Below are 26,221 nucleotides of genomic sequence, written 5' to 3'. Positions count from 1 at the left end.
GTCTACAGTAATCAAAACAGTATGACACTGGCATAAAGACAGTCATATAGACCCATGGAACAGAATAGAGAGCCCAGAAATAAACCATACATATATGGTCAAATCATCTTCTACAAAGATGCCAAGTCTACACGAAGAGAAAGGGATAATCTCTTCCAAAAATGGTGTTGGAGAAACTGGATAGGTTAGGCTATTTTCTACAACATCCTTTCTCACTTTACACAGGCTCTTGGAGAATACCATCCTTGTCCATGGGGAAATCTCACCTTTGACCATGGTTTTATCATATATATGAAATTGCCTTTCAAATATATAGCTCCCAATTTACTGTTTTTCTGAATTCCAGACCTTTCAGTTCCCGCTGGTTTTCTTCATTCTCATTCATGTTCTACAATAAAGCTTAAACTTCAAATATCCCAAACTCAACTCATTGTACTCTCAGAAACATGATCCTCTTTCCTAGCTAATATAACAATATCAACATCTCCACATATGCTCAAAGGAGAAACTTGAAAACCAACCATGGCTACATCTTTTCCTTGCTCACAAAACCCACCCTATCACCAAATCTCTGGTTACTTTCTAAATTTTTCTTTAATTTCTCTATTTGCTCTTTCCTCAACTTTTTTACTACAAAATTAATTATTTTGGATTCAGATGTTCTATAAATCTCCTGAAATTCTACATAAAATATGTTTAAATCTGTATGCTTTCTCTCTTTTTATTTTATTCTGTTGTATTTCAAACATATAAAAATGTGCGATATGTGCAATATTTGGCAAAGGATCCAGAGATGCTACCAGATTGTAAAATGGCTCAATGATCTCAAAAAGGTAAGAGCCACCTACTTAGGGCAATCCAATGTCCAAACTTTATTTTCACACAACTCTCAATAAAATAATTTGAGTATACACACAAATATATATTTATTCATAAAGTATGCATAAAGTTCATCTCATCTGTACATTCAATATTACAAAAGCTTAAGTTCTTAATTTAAAAATAAAACATTAATAAAAACATCAGTTCTAATATGTTCTTTTCTTATGCTAGGAGACCAGGGTTAGTATCTTGGAGATCCCGACCTAGATAAAACATTCAAATCTAACTATCCCACTTTTTTCAGAGTTATCTTTTTACTCCCTTCAATGTTTGCTTAAATTGTTAATGTCTACAAGACAAATTAATACTCCTTATTGTCGCATATAAAACTGCCCTGAGATCTCTAAACCAGCTTCCTAGCTTTATCCCTTTCCCATTTTCCCTTTGCACTTTCTCTTTTACTCACCTGTGCTCTAAATACACTGAGAATTCTCACCCAGCTGTGATTTTGTACATGCTACTCTGGCTGCTTAAAAATATCCCTCTTGGGGACAGCCCATGGCTGAGTGGTTAAAGTTCCACGTGTTCCACTTTGGTGGCCCAGGGTTTGCAGGTTCAAATCCTGGGTGTGGACATACTCCACTTATCAGCCATGCTGTGGAGGTGTCCCATATATAAAATAGAGGAAGACTGGCACAGATGTTAGATTAGGGATAATCTTCCTCAAGCAAAAAAAGAAGAATGTTGGCAACAGATGTTCACTCAAGGCAAATCTTCCTCACCAAAAAAAAAAAAAAAAAATTAAAAAATTTTACTCTTGCCCTCAAAGGGTGCCGTATATTAAAGTGTTCAAGCACACAGGCTCTGGGAACAGACCACAGAAATTCCAACTCAGCTTTACCAGTTGCTAGCTAGTGATGGGCTAGTTTCTAACCTCTCATTGCCTCATCTATAAAATGGGGATAGAAACAGTACTTTAGTTAGTAGAATTAATTAGAACTGTGCTTGGAATAGAGTCATTAGAATACTAGAATATTCTAACACTAGAATTTGTACACTATAACTATGTACATTAGTTAGCAGTCCTTCTCTTTAAGGCCCAGTTAAATGTGCTTTCTTCTGTGAAGACTTTCTTGACTGTTCTAGCTGAATTAGCATCCCTCAGGCTCCCTAACCTTTCATGGGACTGTTTTCACCTATGCCTTCTCTTAGGCTACGCTCAACTTAGTGGTTATTTTGTTTATTTCCTTCACTAATATGTAAGTTTCTTGAGGGCAGAAACCATGTGTTGCTTATTATTTTTGTGTTTTGGCTCCTTCGCAGTGGACAGCAGAGAATGTTTATCACCTGCGTGTCCTCACCAGCTGAGACTGCCGTCCTGAGGGACATAATGGACACATCCCTCACCAACCCCATCACTCTACCTGTGGTTATGTGCATTTTCTGAGATGTGATATGACAACTCAAGGAGACATATCAGAATTCTCCTGAGTGAAAGTGATGTTATTTAAAGACAACCCTGAAGTCATTTCAACCGATCAGAAGATATTAATGCTTCATCAACTGTCCAAGGAAGGAAGGAAGGGAGGGAGGGAAGGGAGTGGGAGGGAGGAAAGGAGGGAGTAGAGAGAAAGAGAAAAGCAGGAAGGCAGAAAGAGAGAGAGAGAAAGGAAAAGAGAGAGGGAGGAAGGGAGGAGGGAGAGAGGAAAAAGGAAAGGAGAGGAGAGAGAAGGAGAAGCAGGAAGGCAGGAAGGAAGGAAAGAAAAAAAGAAAAAAGAGAAAGAAATAAAGCAAGAAAAGACAAAAAAGCAAGAAAGAGAGAGAGAGAAAGAAAAAAGAAAGAAAAAGAAAGAAAGAAAGAAAAAGTTATTTGCATTAGAAGAAACTGAGATTCAAAAAAATGATTTGTTCAAGTTTATGGAGAGCTAGAAAAAAGTAGTCTGGATTCAAACAAAGATCTGACTCCTAAGCTAGTGTTCTTGCCACACCACTCTGCCTCAGAAGTAAAGACCTCTAGTGATGTATCTTAGGGCCTGTTGCCTTTCAATAAGTTCTTGCCTAAAAAAGGAAAAAAAATATCATTCATGTTTCAGTCATTTGTATACGTACCTCAAATCCTCACAACAATGTTATAAATGAGATGATCTTCATTTAAGAAAAGAGGAGGCTGTGGCTTGCAGCAGTCAAGCTGGTCTAAAGTTATACACTGGAAAGTGCAAGGCCGGGTTTGGGGTCTTCTGAGTCTGGTCCTCACTCCCCTGCACTCCTGAGGCCTCTGGCCCTTCCTATTTAGTTGTTTGGCCTGTTTGACAGTGTTGCCTGCTGTCTTAGTCTACTCTGTCTGCCATAATAAAATACCATAGACTGAGCAGCTTAAACAACACACACTGATTTCTCACAGTTCTGGAGCCTGGGAAGACCAAGATCAAGGTGCTGACAGATTCGGGGGGGGGGAGGGCACGGGGTGGGGGCCTGCTTCCTAGCTTGTGGATAGCTGCCTTCTTGCCATATGCTCACATGGCCTTTCCTCAGCCTGCGAGTGGAGAGAGGGAGGTTTGTTGTCTCTTCCTCTTCTCATAAGGGCACTAATCCCATCATGAAGGTCCCACTCCCATGACCTCATCTAAACCTAATTCCCTCCCAAAGGCCCCACCTCCAAATACCATCACACTGAGGGTTAGGGCTTCAATGTATGAATTGAGGGGGAGGGGACACAAACCTTCAGTCCCTAACACCTGCTCTCTATATCAACTTGTCAGATCTTGGTCAAAGATTCTAACCATCTCCAAGTTCCCAGCTTCTCCTCAAAGCTAGAAAGCAGGAGTGGTGCTGATCATCAGCCCATACAAACTCTCTATCCATCTCATGCCCCTTTGACTAAACCAAGTGTAATGATGATTTTATAGATTTCTTTCCATTTCTATGTGCTAGTACATTTTATTAATACACATATCCAATAGATTCTTAGACTGTTAGTGCTGGAGGTGAGCTTAAAGAACGGAGAAATCAACACCTTCATTTTTACAATGAGGAGACTGGAGCTCAGGGAGATCCAAGAACTTACTTGACTAGTTTATTTAGTTGGTTTATTTCTCCCATAGCATGTATTATCAAATGAAATCATATCATTTCTGCATGTTTTCTATTACTTATCAAGCTCATAAAATAGCCTCAATGAAGGCAAAATTTTTCCTCTCTTGTCTTCTCTCCTGAGAAGATTATCTCCATGAGAACACGGACTTTTGTCACTGTTATGCCCTCCAAACTGACATCAAATATTTGTTTTTATTTTTTCAAATGTACCCTCAACTTAAATAACAAGGTTTTTTGGAGAGAAGAAAAACTGTATTAAGTATAGACATATATTTGAGACCAGCAATAGCAAACATGCGTTCATATAAATAAATATAAACTGCTTTTTCTCATGTCCAAAAGCTTGTGTCTAAATGTTTTTCACATTCAGAGATTAAAGTCTCTTGAATATTTTTGCCTTTCAGTGGGCATGTGGATCATCAGACCTATAATCATGACTTTGATCTCTTAATTACTCTTGATCAACAATGTAATTTCATGATGTACAAAGAATTCTGGAATTTTCCCCTATTTTCTATTTGGTTATTTTTTTTCTTTTGTATCTCCCAAAATTCATTCAGAAACACCTGACAGAAAGCTTGTTGCTATTTTGAATCTCATATCATCACCTCCTTGTTTTGTTTGTTTGCATTTTTTGCGTATTCCATGGGTCTAATCTAAGAGACTTCGCGGTTTCTACATGACTTTTCTGTATTCATAATAACTTGCTTTAAGATACTGCCACATAAGTCTATCTTTTCATAAATATTTCTTTAGCGGGTGAATAAAGGCAAGAAGAATTGAACTGTAATTCCTAATTCAACTTCTATCCCCACCAGATAATGCTGAAGTGCATCTGAGAGCATAAGCTCATATAGCAGTGATGGGTCTTATTAAATTGCTTTGTGTTCTGTGCTTTATATGTCATAATACCTCAGATAAGATTATAATAAAGATTTTATTAATATTAATAAAGAAACCTAAGGGGTAAGCTTGTTGCTAAAGCCCTAAGGAATCTTAATGCCAATCAATGACAAGATGGGAAACTCACAAACTCCCAACAAGTTTATTTATCTTAATTCTTTCATTCTGAGGACTCATACTAAAGTAATGGCATATCTCAGATTCTACTGACCATTGGTAACCTCCCCAGCCAAAAAACATTGTGGAATCAATAAATGTTTAAGGAAAGAAAGAAGAGGTAAAGAAAGGAAGTTGGGAAAGCAAATTTCAGCAAAGAAATGTGTTTATTAAACATTCATGTTTATTTTATTGAAATTTATCATTGCCTATAATTGATTACTTTTAAGGTTTCTAGCATTTGTACCATATCCAAATCATAAGCTTAACCCAAAACCCACACATTCCAGTATAGTATGAATAAAGAATATAAGCACAGTGGGAGGCAGAGACAGACACGTGAGAGGGCAGGAAACCAGGAAAATGTGATGATGGACACATGTGTCACACCAGTACCCACGCCATCTCTCAAAAAGTTTGGCTTAAATCAAGTTGTTTTAGGAAAGCATTCCTTAGAGATATTTGTCTTCAGTTATTAATTGCCTCACATGGGCACTGTCAGGCCATCAGTAACTCCCAAATCTAATTTCAGATGAGTAGGCAAAGGGAAAGTATTTCAATGTCATCCAATTTCGAAATGAAAGGTGGTTTCCTGGGTCTTGACTACAAACACAAGTGTGCCTTTTGTGAACTGCTATCACACAAGGGACATCAAAAGATTCAAGATGCTGCAAAACATAGATTTTATGAGCAGAGACTTTGACTTCTTGTAAGTGCACATTATTAAAGCTCTGTTTCACTTTCTGAGAGGATTTAAAGTGCCATGGTATACTTCTTCCCTTTACATCATTTTGGGGAAAAAATCACCTCTGTCCAGGTAACCAGCTAGTTTGCTGAAGGATGGAAGTAAACAATACCTAACATTCAAAAGTAAAAATATATTGACTATTGTCAGTTAAGTGGAGAGAAGCTATTAGAAAGGAACTGAGGGGGCTGCAGCCAGGCTGTGACAGAGGAAGGCAAATACACCAGCCTGTCATTTTGACATCAATTGACTAATTTGCTCCAGGTTTTCTTGAGGTTTCTTTTAGTGTATTTATAACCACAAAAGCATTTATTTTGGTCCCAAGATAAAAAGCCTTTTATGCAATGCCGCATATTTCTAAGGTAACAATGTTTCCATTGTCAAAACTGCCATCAGAAGGGGGGCAGGCAGGGAATACTGCCTACCTCATTTATTTTGTTGGCATCAGCTTTACCAAAGCACTGGTTTGGAACTTAACCTAATTTTTACTGCACAGTTTCTAGTTGAAAGAGGGGAAAAATGCTTTTCAAGTGATTTCATCTTTTCTGATATCATGAAGAAGGAAAATATCTTAGACACCAATGTCCTAGGACATTCTATTCTCTAACCTGGTACCCAGAACTTGTGCATGCTGGATTAGACACAAGGGAAGAGGCAGATGTCCAAAAGATAAATGAATCCAGATGTTTTTCCTGCTCTTTATTAATGCTGTGCTCCAGCTGTTCCATCTTTACACTGGTAAAGTCTCAATCAGCACAAAGGTGAAATAGCCGAAGGTAGAGGTGTTCTGGAACACTACAGGGCCAAAATAATATTTTCTACAAAATTTAAGATATATCAAAACTGGGGCCAGAAATGTCTACATACTGACAGTTTTCAAAAGAAGCAGTTGCTGAGACTTAGCCTCCCATTGGAAAACAACACAACAGTCTCATGACTCTACTGGCCAATGGGCAAATCCCCAATTGTCCTCAATTAAGACTGTCCCTAAGAAAATACCAGAAGAGAGATAGAGTGCAAATATGTGGGGTTTTTTTAAGCCTTTCTCTCTCACACACAAATGAAGTAGACCACAAGAATGAACAAAGTTTAACAATAGCAAAACAAATTAAAAGTAGTACCAGCCTTCAGTTTGCTGGAAGCTACATGCAGCTCAATGATGACAAGTAAGATGTTCATTCTTAGTCTAAAAAATGTTTTCCTGGGAAGCTGGAGGGCATGGCTCAGTGGTCTGAACATCTGGTTTGATGTACCTAGACTCCTTGGAGCCATGGGCTGGCGTCCTGGTGGGATTTACTTACTTAACTCTTTATCTTTAGCAGAACCAAACAGAATTCCCAACTCTTTAATGTGTGGTTCTCAGGAAGTTTTGGGAAAGATGTACCCACCCTGCCTCAGCTTGAAGACAAAGGAATTCAAAGGATTAAACTTGACACTTCAGCCCCAAGTTACTTTCTTTCTCTTGTTTACTGCCACTGGAATACCATATTTTTTGTTTATGTAGGGTCTTTCATTTAAAGATTTCAAAGTACTCACTGACATGGTCTGATGGCAGAAAAGAGTAATGTTCATGTTTTAAGGATGAGAAAAATGAGACTCCAGTATCCCACAGTAAGTCAAAGAAAAGGCAATAATGAAATCTGTTCCTTACATTGGAATGGACAGTCATTTTATATGAGAGAGTTTTCTGGGCAGAGGGCAAAGGTCAGATCAATGTGCATCTTAGATCATAAATAAAGAATTCAGTACAAGTGATATCCCCTGTAAGGACACTGATCAATCTGAAACGAAAGAAATTTAATAGCTTCTTTGAGCCTTAGTTATTTAATCTTCAAACTGACAGAAATAATGCCCACCTATCCAGGTCCATGTAAGAATAAAATGAGATAACATCTGAGAATGTGCTTAACACCTGATGGGTGATGCAGATATGTCACTCTCTCTTTCATTCTGACCCACAAGGATGGCATTATAAAGAAAGCCTTTAACAACTTTCTATCCCCACAAGAGGTATGGAAGAGAGTACTCTTTAAAAGTCTTAATGTCTGAACCAAATAATCTGGAAATGGCAAGCCAGCAGAACTTCCTTCGCTGGTGTTGTTCTCTTTAATGCAGTATCCCACCCATTCACTTCCCCACTCCTTTACACATTCACTGTACATTGAGGTGCTTGTTATGTGGTAGGCACTGGGGACACCAAAAGCAATGAGTCAGACCCACACAAGTTGTCTAAGAGTCTAGTGGAGAAAGACAGACGTGTACACAAATAGTTAAGATGCAGAAAGATGAATGACACAACAAACCATCTCAACAACTATTTAAAGACAGCCAGTGTGTGATATAATTCCTTTTATTTCCCAGGATATTCTGCAAATATCAACTGTTCAGGAATATTTTTTTCTGTACTCAGGTATCACTAATACTGACTATTAGCATATAATCTCCCCTACCTGCTACACAATTGTTATCCTCATCCATCGCAGAGTGTTGCTGAAAGAATTGTTATTTTATATAAACCACTCAGCACAGTGCCTGAACATCTAAAGCACTCACTAATGCTCTTATTATTATTATTATAATTATCATAGTAATATCATAGTCAGATCATTACTAGAATGCCATCATCAAGGATAGGAAAATGGCATCTCCCAACAATCCTAAAAATGGGGCAAGGTCACTGGTGATGAGGATGCAGGCAAAGTTCAGTCTCATGTATACGATCAAAAGGAGTCCTCAGATAACCCATAGATGCTTGATTTACTCAATCTCCCTTCCAGCCCCAAGGAACAAGAGTCTGAAATAGAGCTGTAGTAAAAGGTAAATTAAATAAACAGTCACCTTAAAAGCATTTCAAAGGACCTCCTAACAAATACCTCCTATTATACCTATTACAGGTTCTTGAAATTCCTTTAGCAGGAAACTCAGCTTGCCTATCCTTGGAGAAATCATACATTTCTCTAAAGCACTGGTCTTCAACCAGAAGGATATTTTCTCCTTCCCCCTCAGGAGGTATTTGCAGTATCTGGAGACATCTTTGATTGTCACAACAGGGTAAGAAGGAGTGGCGAGAATAGGAGTGCTGCTGGTATCTAACAGGTAAAGGCTAGAGCTGCTTCTAAACATCCTACTATGCACAGGATAAACCCCACAACAGAATTATCTGGTCCAAAATATCAGTAGTGCCAAAGTTGAGAAATCTTGACGTCAAGGAACGTATTGTTATTTAGACTGCCTTAGCAAGGCATCCCATTCATTATCCTTTTCACCTCATTTCAAACTATGATGTAAATGATTGAGCTACACCTTCCTTAAACAAAGCGATGATGGCTGAAGAAAGAGTAATGAGAAACGAGGCATTTACTCTGTAAGGAAGAGGAAGAAAAGAATCTAACAGATGTAAGATTTTCCTATTCTATATTTTATTCAAGGGCAGTCTCAATGCCTTTCCTTGCTACAAACATTTTTTTAAAAAACGATGTGGAAGATACTCATATGAGGTGCTCCATAAATTGCCGATGTATGATTAATTTCAATTGTAAATCTGGCTTGCATTCTCTCATGACCCTGAGGAAGATCAAACCAGACTTTTGAAGATTCAAGAGTTTAGCAAACGATTTAACAAAATATTTTGAGCACCTGTTATATGTCAGACAACGTTCTGGATACTTGAAATACATCAGTGAATGGAACAAAGATACCCATCCTTGAGGGGCTCACATTTAACCAAATTTTGAGTAACGTTCAAGAAATACTTCAACTGGAATGTGTCTACATGTGGCAATATATTTTTCCTACCTATTTATCTCTCTCAATTAAAAAAGAAAAATTAGTTTTAAGAGAGCTTTTATCTACATTAGAAATGAATAGATTTCCAAGGCAACAAAGCAAAATAGATTGTAGTAGCAAGCCAGTCTTTAGCAGATTGTTGTTTAAGAAATTAAGGCTTATCGTGTGTAAGAAACCAATACAAGGAAGACATCCAAGCCTGGATACGTTTCTCTGGTCCAGGTGAAAATGGAGATGGAAGACTGAAAGATCAGTTCTATGACTTGCCCTGTTTAGGAGGAAGGCTTCCGCAAGAAGACACTGATCGCTTTTGGAATACCCGCCATGATTGTGTTCATAACCAGGTGTTTAGGCATTTAGTTTGGGTCTGCATTACACTTCGAAGCACAGGGCTGTTTACCCTGAATTCTCCCTGATAAGCTTTAGTGATAGCACTTAATCACTCCTCCACTAGTCCCAGTCTTAGAAGACTAATGACAGCTTGAATTTGTCCTATTTCTGCACTCTTAAAGCCTAGAAAATATGCAGACAGATAAACGTTACCAGCTCGACAGCTCTGCTAAAGGTCTGTCCCCTCAGAGGTAGCAACAGCTCTGGGAGGTTTTGCTGGGTCCTCCTTCCCCTGTATTTTTCTTACAGGTTTTTGTTCATCCAAATATTGCTACTTTGAATAACAGAGTTATTTTCATGTCTCCCAGCCTCCCCATGACTTGTAGGAAGAGACTGTGTTCAAAACATCTTTCCTAGGCAGCACCTAGAATAATATCAGGTTTCCAAAAGTGTTAGGCGAGTAAAGTGAATGGATGGATTCATGAGTACTTGGATGGAGTGTGGGGATGGCAGTTCAGGAACTCTCACAAACCCTAGGAAAGTAGAAACAAAGTATTACAGAGCTTTTTGAACATTTACTTCAGGCGGAAATCTAAAGAAAGCACCTCTCGCCTCACACCCCTCACCTTCCTTATCCTGTTAAACATTAACTGGAATTAAGACCCTTTTCTTTCTTCTGCTTCTAAAAGCTAGATCCTTAATATATTTACAAATAAATATTTATTTGTTGAACTCATAAGGTGCGTGGAATTCCATGAGGAGAAGCAAAAAGGATTTGTATTAGAACCTGAAAATAAGACCCTCACCACTGAGGCATATGGCACCTCTGCTTCTGTTTGATGACTTCCCACAGAGATGTCACAGATCAGTAGCCCCAGGGACACCTGGAGCCACCAGCGACAACAAGCCTTTAAATTCCTTTTGGTTCTGGAACTTGGTCTGGGAGGCAAGTTCAGCAAAGCATGCCACATGTGTATACTAACATTTATGCAGGCCGATTTCTGCCTTACAGTTCACCTTTGTATTTAATTATTATATTCACTTTGCAAACTAAAGAAACAGAATGATGAGGCCAATGTTAAAGGCTGCTTATAAATCGTTAAAAAAAAAAAGAAAAGAGATGAGGTGACATCTTGGACCTTCTGCCTCACAATAAGCTTCATGGTACAATTTGTGAATTCTAAGGCTAATACCCAGGAGCTCTAGATACCTCTGTGACTATGTAAAATAGCTTCAAGAGGCCATCACTCAAGCCATGGAAGTTGCTGGCTTCTGTCCCATTTTGCAGCGTTCCTACCCATGCAGAACATCCATCAGGCATCTTCAAGTTTGAATTCCACAATATCTTCAAGCAAGGATTCAGAGTGTGCTATGCACTTTAAGACCCCGACATGAGGAATCCATGAAGTTAAAACAAACCAAATGCTCTACATTTTATTATGATTTAATATTTGGCTCTGAGAGGTCAAGTCCAAATTGTAGCCTTTCTTTAGGGGAGTCCAGGATTTAACTTCTACCAAATATACCCATGATGGTGAAAGTCTTCAGTGAACAGAATAGGCTGAAGGAAAATTGGATTGAGCAGTTAGATCTTGAAATTAGGAGTATCAGTGAGAGGTCAGAGAAAGTCGGAGAAATAATTTAAAGTATTGAGTGAAGGCAGTGGTTAAACATTCTTTTTTTTCACTTTTGTGGTTTGGGTAGTGGTTTTTGGATGGCAGATCACTATATAAGTGATCATGAATCAATTCAGTGGTGCACCAGCATTTCTCTAATGAAACAGACAACTTTGAAAAATGGTTCGCATGTGTGTGGTTATGGGTCACAATATAAAATGCATTTCTAGGGCCAGCCCTGGTGGTCTAGTGGTTGAGTTCGATGAGCTCCGCTTTGGCAGCCTGAATTTGGTTCCTGGGTGTGGACCTACACTACTCTGTTAGTGGCCATGCTGTGCTGGTCCACATACTAAAAGAATAAATAGAGGAAGATTGGCACAGATGTTAGCTCAGGGTGAATCTGCCTCAGGTAAAAAAAAAAGTGTTTCTATAAAATGTTTGAAGCCCAATGACCTAGAGGAATGCTTACTGTGTCATTATAAGGTGGCAGAGGCTTTTTAAACTTTGCTTGAATTTTTTTCAAACGAGCAAACATTATCATCACCTGGTCTAGATTAGTTCAGCACCTCCCTCCAAAGGAGTCAACTAGTTCAATGACTAGGTCTCTATTCTGCAGGACTGGGCAGTTGCCATATGAGTGTTTGCCATATGCCAAAGAGTGTTGCCATATGGCGTTAGCAAGTATCTTAAACTTCCTGAGCCTCAGTTTCCTCATCTATAAAATTGGGAATACTATTACCCACTTCACGGAGTGCTAAAGTAATAACTAATGACAAATAAAAGCATTTGATACAGTTCCTGATATGGAGTAAGACATAAATGTTTCCTTTCCTTCCAGCTTTCATTCAGGGAAAAAGACACCTTCTTTCACTCCCTGTTCTCCTGTAAAGAGACGGGGTCACCTCTCACACGCTGCCCAGAGTTGGGACGCTGTGACATTGTCAAGAGATTTTCTGCTGTCAAGTTAATGAAGGATTACGCCCGCCCCCTCTCCCTGGTCAGCACAGCTTGCTTGGAAAAATCAGAAAATTTCTAAGAGCACTAAGCGAGAATCAGCTCTGTATAAAAGCAATTTTCTTCAGTTTTATGAGTGAGGGCAGCTGTAAATCACTCAACCCATTTGCATTTATACTGCTTTAAAAAGGGGGTGGTAATGGGGAGACGGGAGAGGTATTTACCCAATAAGAAATGTTACCTTGAAAAACAAGAGACGATGTTTCCAAAATCACCCCCCTGTTTGGCCAATGATGGGCTGTTTGTGCCAGGAGAGTAGGAGTGAGGGGTAAGAAGAGGTTACATCAAACTCTGTTTCATGGAGTAAACCTCAAAATTGGAATACCTGTTCTTAGAATTAATATCTAATCATTAGCTTTACTTGATTTTTCTTTGCAAACGGAGAAAAAAAAGTTTATTTACGATAGCTTAATTGTTTTGTAATGCCTGACACATAAAACCAAATGGAACACTCACAGTGTTACTGATGGACCTCTTGGCTTTTACCATCTCAATGACATTTACTTTATCCCTGAGCAATTTTAGATAAGCTAAGCCAGCAGCTGGGGAGACCCCAGCTGTAACTAAGCCTGATGTCCTTGCTTCATCTAAGAGAAAGCCCAAGGGGCCGCATGCAAGCATCCAAATAGAAAGAAAATATTTTCTGCTACCAAGGACAGATAATCTGAGCTATGTTAAACCCAGTCTCTGTGGAATTCCTGCTTGAACATTCCTTGCTTGGAGGTAAACCGAGGTCGCTCGGAGAATGTCACAGGAAATTGATTGAGAAGAGTCTTCCATTTTCAGCAATTATTTTACCCCAGAAATAAATGCATGCAGTCAGTAAAGAGAGCGCAAGAGGCCTAGGAGGGCAGGCTTGGCCTGTGCCGGTGGTCGGTGCTGTGATATGACCACAATTGGTGCCCCATCAGGATTGCTTCTCCAATAGTAGAATGTTTCCTCTTCTTCGGAAACGTGGGGAATCATCAGATACATCAAAAATGAAAACATATTTTAAGTTTAGGTGAAGGGAGGGAACGATTGTTTGGAAAAGTAGATAGAGTCCAACACCAGACCTCCTTATCTTTCCAGACTCATCTTCTGTACATTGAGGGAACACGACAATCACAGCCATTTCACCACTTGTGTATGAATGTTAATTTTCAACTATAAGTTTAGACTTCTCTTTGCTTTAAAACAAGTTCCTCAAATAAACATTTTATAGTTTTAATATTCACTGTCTTTTTTGAGCCACCCATTAATTCTTGCTAGTCAAATTCAGTTCTACCTATCCACCTCTCCACCTCTCCACCTATCTATCTATCTGTCTGTCTGTCTGTCTATCTATTCATCTATCTGTCTGTTTATCTATCATCTATCATCTTTATAAGTCTGAATCTTTCCCACTCTCTCTTTGATCTCTTGAACTCCCTTTTGCACTTCTCTTTGATCTTGGCTTCTTATTTATATAATATTAACTTGTTACTGCATGATCTTACCACTTCTACCACGTTATTCAACTGTAAAATGATGTCATAAAACATTACACTTCTGGTTTTTCTTCTACTCCCCAAACCATTCCATTTGTTTTCTTCCTTAACTACCTCCTTGTTTTCAGTATATCCCTTTTCTTCATCCTTCATATCCAAAGCTAAATCTAATGAAAATTAATGTCCTAAAATTTTTCCAAATGCCATTCCTTCTGTCTGGAATGTCCCCTTCTTCCTCTAAAGACTTGGAGACTAGAATTCAAACTTGTTCCTTAAGATTCAGTTCAAGGATTGTGACATTTAAAAACTATAAACAGTTAAATTTGATTCTTTTGTCATGTGAGGGGTAAAATAATGATATTTTTAGGTATATACTACCTAAATACATTTCTGGGGAAAATCCTTGAATACGTGTCCCAAAGAAGCAAAACTGAATCTGATCCACACTTCAGGAAGGGCAAGGATGTGCTATGGCAGCAACAACAGGAAGTTGCAAAGGGGTAAAATTGAGCGTAAATCTAAACAATTGCTGACGATGGCTGTGAAATTAACTGCTATTATTAGAAAAAAGTTATTCAAATAGAAGTGGGAAGTATAAAACACGGGTAATAACAACAATAGCAACCTGAAGCTAAAATTTCAGATTATTTCTGCAAAAACATATATATTTTGAGAAAAGAAGGGGAGAAAAGCAAAGGAAATTAAAAGAGACTAAAATCTTATGTTCGAAAAGGGAAGGCTATTAATACTATAATTCTTCATTTTGATAGATAATTCAAATAGGTCTGTCAAAATTTGAAGTGTAACTATTACTAGAATATACATGAGATGTATAGTTTCCAAACAACTTAAGGAACAGAGAAGAAACAAAATGTATTTAACTTACTAGTAAGGAAAGGGGGAGTGGGAGAGGACATTAAATTTTAGAAGCACAACATACAAAGTAAAACGAAATAATATCCCCTGAAAAGAACCAAGCAGATCAGAAGTTATAATGAATGTGACTAAGTACAACTTACCTACTAAAAATCAAGAACATTCTATTAGGTAAAAAAAATAGCTTGTCATTATTTCCCAAGAAAATATATAAAACAGAATGACATAGAAAGGTTAAAAATGAAATCTGGAAAAAGCGTATCAGTAATATGAAATAAAAAGAAATTAAAAAATGGTAATATTAACACTAGCTCAATATCCAGCTCAAAGAACACTTCAATCCACATATAAAAAAACACAAATGGCCAAGAAATTTGAAAATATTCTCAACCTCCCATGTTTTAAGAAATTCAAAAGAAAGTGGTGAAGACATGCAACTTTTCATATATCAGATTGGTGAAGGTGTGTTTGAGAATGTTCAGTGTTTGCCAATAAGGAAACAGGCCCACTCAAACATTGTTTTAGTGACTATAAACTGAAACAGAGTTTGCAATTTGGCAGTAGCTTCAACATTTTTTACAGGTATACTTGGACCCAGCAGTTGTGCTTCTAGGAATTCACCTTACAGATAAAATTACACAACAGTGCAAAGGTCTATTTGCAAGGATATCCTCTGCCACATTTTTATAGGAGCAAAAACCTAGAAAGAATGTATATGTTCATCAAGAGGGGGCGAAATAGGCACATTTTTGTATCTCCCTACAATAAAATCTTAGAAAACACTTTAAAAGAGTGGATTATATCTGTATGTACTGATATACAAAAAGTTAAAGATATATATGGGGTGAGAACAGTTAAATTTTGTAACAATTTATAATGAAATTCCATTTGCAATTTTAAGGGGAAAATACAGATTTTTATCTATTGTGACTATCTTTCTTGATTAGGGAAACATATATAGTCATATCTGATTTATTTTTTCAATCATCAAACCTCAAATGTCCTACAAGGTGAAAATCCAGTATCTTCCTGAAAGTCTTTTCACTTTCCTAACTTTAAATTCTATAACAAAATCTGGGAAGTCTTTCTCAAGCCCACTTCAAATACCAGGCTGAGTAAGGGGACTGGAAAGTCTGAACGACTGATCAGCGCCATGACTTTTGTCCCTGCCAAAGGGTCTTGCTCTTAAACATCGACCTCTACCCAGTCTGATGATTGTTTTTCCACTGCTGCATTTGTGCCCTGGCTGGTTCAGATGTCTCCAAGTATAGAGTGGCAGCTGCCTTGTCTTTCAAGGTTGCCTGCCAGTTTGTGTGCACTCACATGATCAGCTCTTACCTCCAAATCAGAACACTTCCCCTGCACAGTGTTTCAAGAGGGTTCCAGACTCAGCCACAGGTGGTATGAGAAAGCGCTCCCCATCCCTTCTGTCAATCCAGGCTGTGCTGTGGAGTGCTGGTCACCAATCCAGAGGACCCCACACGCTGGCCACCTCCTTGCCAGTGAGCAGCCTCGAAAGTTCTTGGTGTCCTGTGATTCCAACAAATCTGAGTGGGACCATCTCAAGTTATCTGAGACGTTATAACAACATTGGGCTACAAAAAGGAAGGGGTTAGAAGTCTGGCCTTTCCTTCCATATATTAATTTAACAATATTCCGACCAGCACCTTTGCACACCCTTCCACCAGGGCAATGGGTCACTTACATTTATGTAACTAATGTAGCCCACCTGAGTGATATTTCCTGTAAATAAAAAAAAAGGTCTCCCAAGTGTCACATTGTCCTTATCACCACATATAGAAGAGGCTAGCACACATACACACATACACGTGCACCTTTATCATAAATGTGAGTCTATTTCTTGACTCTCTTTAGTTCTGTCACAGTTTATTACTGTGATGATTCCACATTGCTTTAATTATTACAGCTTTATGATATGCTGACATAAGGTACATTCATTCATATTTTGATGTTGTTTTCACATACACTTGCCTTCTTTGTCCATTTTATCTTTTTTGTAGAACTTTAAAAACCTGCTTATTGAGCTTAATGAAATATCCTCCTAGGGACTTTAACTTCATGTTGCATTGAGTTTTTAAAATAATTTTGCAAGAATTGGCATCTTTACAATATTGAGTCATTCTGTCCAAGAACTTGGTGCCTCTCTCAGTCTTTACGTTGCCCTGCAGTACAGTTTTACTGTAGTCTTCGTATACAGCTTGTACATTTCCTGTTCAGGATTTTGTAGTTCTGTTACTATTATGAATGGGACTGTTTATGCCATTATTTTTTCTACTTGATTGTAAATATTGATTAGGAAAGCTGTTGATCTTTGTACATAGATATTCTAACCAGCTACTTTACTATTCTCTTTTACTCTAATAGTAGTTAAATTTGACTTTCTTGAATTTTCTAGGCAGACATGTTGCCTGTTTATGATGAAAATTTGTCTTATTGCCGTTGCCTATAGTTTTTATTTGATTGCTCTCATCTTGCTACATTGGCTATGAGCTCCAATACACTAAACAATATTGGATATAGTGGTCATTCTTGTCTTATTTTTGACTGTTTCAGTTACAAATGTGTTCAGCCAAGAATAATTCAACTAAAGTTTCCCTCCCCATGAATAGTTAGGAGTTCACAGGCTGCTGGTATGGTACACCTTCTCAAGAAACGTGCCACAGTGAGGGACGCTCTTTATCTTTCCTGCATCTTCCTTAGCCTGTTGGGTTTTCCTTAGCCTCACTATTTATGGGTCGCAAATTGGTTCCTTCCCATGAGCAAGGCAAAATGAGGAGGGGCGATTAGGCACAGTCTGGTACCTCCTTCTATAAAGAAAGCAAAAGAAGCTTTCTCAGATTGCACAGAGGGCTTCCACATACCCCTGAGTGGACTGAACTCTGCTGTACGACCACCTCCATAAGCAAGAGAGGCTTAGAAAATGAATATTTAACTGGGCATGTGGGTCCCCAGAAAAGGCACCCATGTTTTGTCAGCAAGGAAGAAGGGAGGAATGGATAATGGGGAGAAAACCAACAGTGTCTGCCATACTCACTTTCTAAAGGATGTGTCTGACGTTTCAGAAATTATTAGGATGTGTGTTGTAATTTTCTGATAGAGAGTTTTATCAGCCTCAGGAAGCTGTTTTCTACTCTTAGCTTGATGAGGTCTTTTAAAATCAGGAAAGAATGTTAAATGTTATCAAAACTCTTGTGGCATCTGTTGAAAAGATAATATAATGTGTTTGTTTTTTCAATTAATATGTTAATTTAGAGTAATAGACTCCAATTGTTGAATCATTCTTGCAATCCTGAGATAAACAACGCTTGAAATGTGGTTATTCTGTTAAAACAATACTGTATTTAATTTGAAAATACCATACACATATTTTTTGCATTAATGCTTACAAGTGAAATTGATCTATAGTTGTCTTTATGCTATCCTTGTCCACTTATTTTCTTGAGGATTCTGTAACTGCATACAAGGAGTTAGAGAACTTCTTGTCTTTTTCAGTTTGAAGAGTTCAAATAGAATTAGTCATCCCTTCAAGACTGGGTAGGATTCTTTTCAACAATATAGGCTTGTCGCTTTATTAAGGCAACATCTATAATTATGTATTCTGTTTTCCCTTGACTATTAATATCTTCAGGTTTTCTGTTCTTATTGAAACAGTGGTTAATTTTCTAGCTTGTTGAGTGATACATGCTATCTTCAATATTTTGTTAAAACTTGTTATTTTGTTATATTTTGTTATGTATATTTTGGTAAACATGTATATTTTGTTAAAAATATACAGTTTAAAATATACAGTTAAAAACTTGACTGTCAGTATTACTTTAGCAGTTTCGATGTTTTGCTCACATTTTCATTCCTTCACAAACAGATTGTCATTTCAACATTGATTTCTTCTTTAATTTGAGTTATTTAAAAGAATTTTTTAGAAAATATTCATGTGAATAGTAGGGGACATTTTTAATTTATTTTTGTTGTTGTTCTTGTTATCCCAATAGTGGATGCTTGCTGCTTTGTGCTACCCAGCATTCAGCCACCCCTCTAATGTTGAGGTAAACCTGTGTTGGCTGAGTCTCCGTGGAGACTCCAGAGAGGAGAGTGGCAGCAAGATTCCGGTGTCAGATGATACAAGGGCACGAGATGACAGGGGACTGGACCTTTGCTGTGATTTCTGATGTTGGGCCTGGCCTTCCTGCATCTTGCTTGGTTCTCCTGTCTACAGTCAATTCTGTAGGCTCCCTACAACCCTTTCAATACCTTTTGTTGTTGCTTAAAAGAGCCATAGTTAGTTCTGTTGCTTGCAACCAAGAAGAACTGTTACTGGTAATTTATGCTTTCTTACTTTAGAGCTAAAAAATGTTGTGCATAAAAGTTCTGTTTTATGGAAATTTATGGATATTTTTTCTTTGATACCTAATACACAAATTTTGCTAATAGTCCATTTTTGCTAATTCCCAGTTTATTAGATACAACATTTTATGTATCAAAGTTGTTTCTTACATAATTCAAGTCTTTTTTTTTTTTTTTTATTTGGTTCATTAGCTTCTGAGATAAGTGGGTTTAAGTTTTAAATTGTTGTTATAAATCTGGTCAGGTCACAACCATTTTATTGGTAGACTCCCAAATGTTGGTATCTGTAGGTGTTTCTCTTGGGTCAGATTCTCCAGAGAAGACTTTTCCAATCCTTTGCCAAGAGAGAGATAAGCCCGGCTGCCAACATACTAGCTGAAGAGTATCAAAAGATGGCCAAGAACATCCCCACCAAATGTGTATTTTCTCTTGAAGTACACTCTTCTCAACTGCTTTGTATACAATGCTTAACCTCTGGCCTAAGACACGGTGTTCCAACCTCTCCATAGAAACAAGCCTCTGTCTTCTGAATTGTTGCGGAAGGTGGGCAAGTAGTTGTTCGGGGCAGTGGGAGGGGTGCTAGGGTTTAACTAATCCTTACACAGACTTCCAACACCCAGATTTCAGTTAAGTCCCTTGCTCCTTCCTGCCCAGGTAACCTATTACCTTTCTAGGGTTCTGTGATTCCTGACTTTGCTTCTCATTTGCATTTCTTCTATAAGCCCTTAGCTTTCAGCTTTCAAAAATATGCTAAACAGGTCCCACTCATCCAGCCGCTTTTCTTTGTTCCAAATTTGCTGATATCTCTGGTCCACAGTCTCCTTCTCAGCTCTCTTTTTCCATGTAGAGATTATATAGATATTCATAATATATTTATATTCTTGTGTATCTATATATAATTGATTTTTTAAAGTAAGTTTTTATTAGAGAATAAAGATATTCCTTTGATTTCTTTCCCTCTCCTTTTTATCTTATTTTGTAGTGATAGAGGTAGTATTATTTTCTCTTTCTATCTTTTTCTCTTTTCTAATTTATATAGCTTTTTCCCTGAAGGTCAGGCAGGTCTGGGAATGAGATGAGGAAGCGAGGTGCCCCTGGCACAAAATATAAGGAGGTACTTGCTTCCAAGTACCGACCCTGCATTTTCATGACCCAGGTAGTGAATGCCTTCTCTAATACTGTATCCCAGATGCCTCACTTTCCTTACCCTAGTGCTGACTCTGCTGAAGGCATTCCCTTGTTTGCACTGCATTCAAAGATAGAACTCAAACAGAAAGTCACAGCATTCTTGGCCTCAGGAGTCAACAGATAGAATTTGGGGATGCCAGATGGCTGGAAATTAATAGAGGAAGTTCCAGAATGAAAGGAGTCACAGAAGGGGACTTAGGAAATTTGTGTATAAACTTCTCTCTAGTTATTTGCTGATCCCTGAACTCCAGTGCATGAGACTCCAAGGAGCCTAGTACAAGTCTCAGCATCCATCAGAGGGTGATAACAGAATCCAAATTCTCTAGAAGTGTTCTACAATATGGAATCTAACATAGTCTATAATCTTTAGGTAAAGTATTTTTAGATTCACAAAGAAACTTTAAAACATGACCTATGATGAAGAAAAAAATAGTTATTAAGAACGAAAGTACAAATGTCCCAGATACCCCAGATTGAGTTAACAAATAAGGACTTTAAAGTAACAATGACAAATATATTAAAGAATATTATCCAAAAAAAAGGATTTAATGGCAAAAAGGTGGAGAATTTCAAAAGAGATACAGAAAGAATTTCATATATTGAAACTATATTTCTTATATTGAAACTATCAGTAAAAACCAATGAATATCCTAAAACCAAAAAATACAATAACTGAAATGAAACATTTGTTGGCTGATGATGGTAACATCAAACTGGACACAACAGGAGAGAAGACCAGTGAACTGGAAAATAAGTCAATAGGAAATTTACAAATTAAAGCACGGTAAAAATTTTTTTTTGAAAAAGAATGAAGAGTATTTCAATGACAAGTGGACAGAGTTAAGTTGTCTAATACAGTCGAGCATCACTTAACAACAAGGAGACATTCTGAGAAATGCATTGTTAGGAGATGTCACCATTGTGTGAACAGTGTAGAGTATATATATACAAACCTAGACGGTATAGCCTACTACACACCTAGGCTACATGGTACTGATCTTATGGAGCCGCCATTGTATATGCAGTCCATTGTTGACCAAAACATTGTTATGCGGTGCATGACTGTACACGTGTAATAGTAATCTCAGACGGAGAGGGGAAAGGTAATGGGGAATAAGAAATACTTGAAGAAATAAATGTTGGTTGAAATTTTTCCAAAATTCATCAAAAACAGAATCTTACAGATACAAGAAGTTCAAGCAGGATAATCACATCTACACAAAAACCCATACTTAGGTATGCTGTACTTGAACTACTAAAAACCAACAATAAAGGGAAAATCTTAAAAGAGTCTGAGGAACGAAGCACATTACATTTAGAAAAACAATGATGGCAAAAGCCGGCTTCTCGGAAATGATGGAGGCCAAAAGACAATGAAAAAATATTTTTAAAGTCCGGAAAGAAGAGAACTGTCAACCTAGGATTCTATATCCAAGAGAAAAATACCTCAAAAATGAAGGCAAAATAAAGTTATTTTCAGATAAACAAAGCTTAGAGAATTTGTCTTTCACAGCTCTACACTACAATGTGCTAAAGCGAGTTTTTCAGACAAAGGTGAAATGATGGGGCCGTCTGGTGGCGCAGCAGTTAAGTGCACACATTCCCCTTCTTGGCAGCCTGGGGTTCGCCGGTTCAGATCCCGGGTGCGGACATGGCACCACTTGGCACGCCATGCTGTGGTAGGTGTCCCACATATAAAGTAGAGGAAGATGGGCACGGATGTGAGCTCAGGGCCGGGCTTCCTCAGCAAAAAGAGGAGGACTGGTGGTAGTTAGCTCAGGGCTAATCTTCCTCAGAAAAAAAAAAAGGTGAAATGATAGCAGATGGAAGTTTAAATCTATAGGAAGAAATAAAGAGCAGTTAAAATGGTAAATATGTGAAAAAACATAAAAGACTCACTTTCTTTCCTTTCTTAAATTCTTTAAAAGTCAATTGACTTTTTGAAGCAAAAAATAATGGCAACATATTATAGGGTTTATAACAGATAGCAGTAAAATGTATGACAATAATAGCGCAAAAGATGGGAGGGGTATAAATGGAAACACACTCTTGTAAAACTCTTACATTATAAGTGAAATAATGCTGTATTGATTCAAGGTAGACAGTGGTAAATTAGGATGCATTTTATAATCTCTAGAGTAAATACCAAAAAACACAAAATTTACATAGAGGTCCTAGGGAAATCAGAAAATCACCCTGGAACCCAAGGTGTCAGCCAGCAATGCTCTTAACAGCAGTGTTGTCCTCCCAAGCCACTAGCCCAGGACTCTCCCATCCAAATAATAGGCACTGACCTAAGCTTTTCTCCCATGTTAGAGAGGCTACAGAAAAAAGCATGTATAAGTAAAGAGGTAGAGATATATGAAGCACGTAACCATCTTATTTCAGTCATTCTGTGAATGATATCTAGCTCATGTTCTGATGGCCCTCTGTGATCTGCATAATTGTGTTACCCTGTGGTGGGTATGTAATTTCTGGAGGCAACTGGGAGAATCAAAGAAGTTTTGGACACTGCTGCAGTGGTGTATGTGGACCATTCAGGTCTACCCAGAGTAAGTTTGCTCTGCTGGGCCAGCTTGCATGTCTTGGTGATTAACCAGTTATATTCAACCTCATACAAGGCAGTAGTATCTAGGCACCTTCTGCACATATGCTTTGTGCAGCAATACATAGAAGGTATCACGGTAAACTTCTAATGTGCCTTAACCAACTGGCTCCCAGATAGAAAGGACCAGGGAAGCTAGTGAACACAGTTTTTAGTTTAGGGATTCTTATGCACCCAGAGAGAGGTTACAATGAAAGCTATGGTCTAGAAAAGAGTGCTCTTTGTTGTAGAATGGAGTGGCACTGAAATTAGTTACAGCTACCTTAAGTTAACCTTAGGAACCATTACAGATGCATGGTCTGTCAAAGATCAATGAATTAAGGAGTCTAACTATTGCAGGTTCTATATAGGTCCATAATTAAGATTGTATGTGTGAATTTTAACATATGTGGATTAAAACATGAAAATATGGGTCAAGGAGGGGAAAGAAATGAACATTTTATCTATTTCAAATTATACCCATGGTGACTAAAGCCAGAAAAGGAAAGTGAAATTCTCTTTTCCTCCTCTCTCCCTCCCACCTAGAAAGCATTGTCTGACCCCTACTCCCAAGACAAAGCACTCCTGCTTGCCCATTATGGAACAGAGTAAATATTCGGATGCTGGTCATTTGTAGCTGTCATTGGCAGTTATCAACCGTAAAAAATAAATCAGTTCCCAAACTGCATTCCCTAACTGGGGGCTTTTGATTTTGGCCTTCTCAGGAATAGTAACCAGAACCCTAACCTGAATTTATATGTCATCTTCCTTGAGAAAAATTTTATAAAACTTCCTTTTATATGTGATATTGGAGTCAGCAGTATATCTTAGAAAGAGCACTAAAGGAAATGAAAAACAAAGTCTGAAAATATGGATTACAGCTCCATACCTCTGCCTTTACCTGTGTGAGTTTGGGCTATTCCCTCCATTTTCCTGAACATCCATTTTCTTATCTGTAAAATGAGAGATTTTCATTTAAGCAGAGACTGTTAAGTCCTTTTATTACATATATTCCTTGGAAACTTTCATAAAATTGATAGATTAACCTCCTCAACAGAATAATGCACAAAGCTGAACAAACGTTTCTCCTCTCACATTTTTCCATTTTCCATTTTGGCACCTTCCAGGACCCAGCTAACAATAAGATTTTTTTTTTTTTTTATAATTTAATCCCCCGGCTGATAAGGAAACTTGTGTCTGATTGTTTTGAGATACTTCATCCGGAGACCAGGCCTCCTATGTCTTTCCTTTCATACTCCTCTACACACAGGACCTGAAGATCCCCCTGTCCTCTCCAGCAGGTGAAATCCCAAAGCACACAAGGAGGCAAGACCTTTGAAGAAAGGGAAGAGGTCAAAAGACCAAGTGACTGTGTGGAAGGAGAAATAGGAAGCAAGTAAGGAGATCACTATTGAAGAGATACGTCCATACGGGGTGCCCCAGATATCTGAAGAGAGAGCCCTTCCCTTTGTGGATAAGGAACAGACTCACCAATTTCTGCCCACTCTTTGGACTCCATATGAGTTGAACTACATCATTTGAACATGAATGAAAGACTTAGTCTGACATGAATCTGCTCTTCTGCTCTCCAGGAGATCCCTAGATTCCTGTGAGGAAGATGGAGATTCAAAGAGAGTTCCTCATGAGACAAGCCACCTCCTCGCCCCACATGGCATACATTGGCAAAATTTATATTTAATTTCAGAGGTTCACAAACCCCTAATATCCATCCACAGCTCCTGGGATAAGAACGTTTAAATTAGATAAGAACTAAGTTCCTTCCTTTGCTGATATCTGGAGTCTATACCTATCTTTGCATATACCTTTTTGAAGTAGAGAAGTTATGTTTTATATTGGAGAAAATAAAAACACAGAGACAAGGGGCCTGGCCTCATGGCATAGTGGTTAAGTTTGGTGTACTCTGCTTTGGTGGCCCGAGTTCACAGGTTCAGATCCCAGACATGGGCCTACACCATGCTGCGTGTGGCCACGCTGTGGTGGTGACCCACATACAAAATAAAGGAAGATTGGCACAGATGTTAGCTCAGGGCTAATCTTCCTCAGCAAAAAAAAACAAAAAACAAAAAAACCCACAGAGACAAAATAACTCTGCTTAATTGCACAGATTATCAGTGAAGAACCATTCCTAGTGGTAGGTCTCTCTCGTCCTCACTCCTGGAAATAAGTCTGACACTTCTGGAAGAGAATGAAGAAAATAAATGGGGATTCATATTGGACAGAATTTACCCAACTAGAATTCAACCAAAGAAGCAATGAATTGATTATTCAGTAAAAGTTCCAGATGATAGTCAAGGTTTTTTCCAAGTAGATCAACAACTCCAGGCACCAGAAACTTCACTAAGGTGCCTAACCTCTCTCCCTGCATGACCCTGCACATTTTATCAATGCCCATGTGTTCCAAGGTCAATATTCTCCTCATGAATTAACTAAATTTCATGCTGAAGGATTTCAAATGCAACAAAAGTTGATCCGCTGAAAAGATGAAAGAGTTGCTTAACAGCTGTGATAAAGGAAATTAAAACAATTGAATACTCTCTCTGTTGGGAATTAAACTATTTTCACTAAGACCCACACATACCAGTGCACTGGAAGAGCTGACAACAAACAAATTGAAATGAATGATGACAAAGCAAAACCACTCTTACATTTGGAACTTATAAAAATGGCAAAATACCTTCAGAAAGAAGCTAATTTTCATTTTTAAAAGTCTTACTTCTCTCTTGAAGCAAATCTATCACTCTAAAAATACCTATAAAACTCCTCAGCAGACTTTTTGGCATAGAAACACAATAATTTTGTAATGTCAATAGTATTAATTTGTATAGGTTTACTGGAAACTTTTCATAAAATATAGTCAAAAGTCAAAATAAAACTTGTGGAATAACTGATTAGTCATCATGGCTCATTGGATTGGACATATGTATCAGGCAGGGTCCTAGTTCACCAAAAATGCTAATTGAGGAGAGTTTAAAAAAGGAGTTATTTACAACGTAAATTAGTAGTGTTCTCCAGAGAAATAGAATCAATCAGGTGTGTACAGAGAGAGAGAGAAGGAGAGAGATTCATTATAAGGAATTGGCTCATGCAATTCTGGAGGCTGAGAAGTCTCAAGATCTGTAGTCAGCAAACTGGAGACCCAGTATAACCAACATGTAGTTCCAGTCCTAGTCCAAAGTCCTGAGAACCAGGAGGGCCAATGGTATAACTTCCAATCTGAAAGCCAGAAGGAATCTAAGAGGTGATGTTTCAGTATAAG

At 38.0% G+C, this 26,221-nt stretch overlaps 1 long non-coding RNA gene across 1 annotated transcript; it reads right to left on the bottom strand.

Moving 5' to 3' along the window:
* Nucleotides 1-20,887: 20,887 nt before the first annotated feature.
* On the bottom strand, nucleotides 20,888-24,565 carry LOC139082030 (uncharacterized). The gene is made up of 3 exons (XR_011537685.1): nucleotides 24,436-24,565; nucleotides 23,846-23,897; nucleotides 20,888-22,197 (listed from the first exon to the last, which is right to left on the bottom strand). It is a non-coding gene; the product is annotated as an uncharacterized lncRNA (long non-coding RNA).
* Between the last annotated feature and the right edge of the window lie 1,656 nt (nucleotides 24,566-26,221).

Source organism: Equus przewalskii, chromosome 2 (assembly GCF_037783145.1).
Source record: "Equus przewalskii isolate Varuska chromosome 2, EquPr2, whole genome shotgun sequence".
Taxonomy (NCBI): domain Eukaryota; kingdom Metazoa; phylum Chordata; class Mammalia; order Perissodactyla; family Equidae; genus Equus; species Equus przewalskii.
This window is presented reverse-complemented; position numbering and strand designations above follow the sequence as displayed.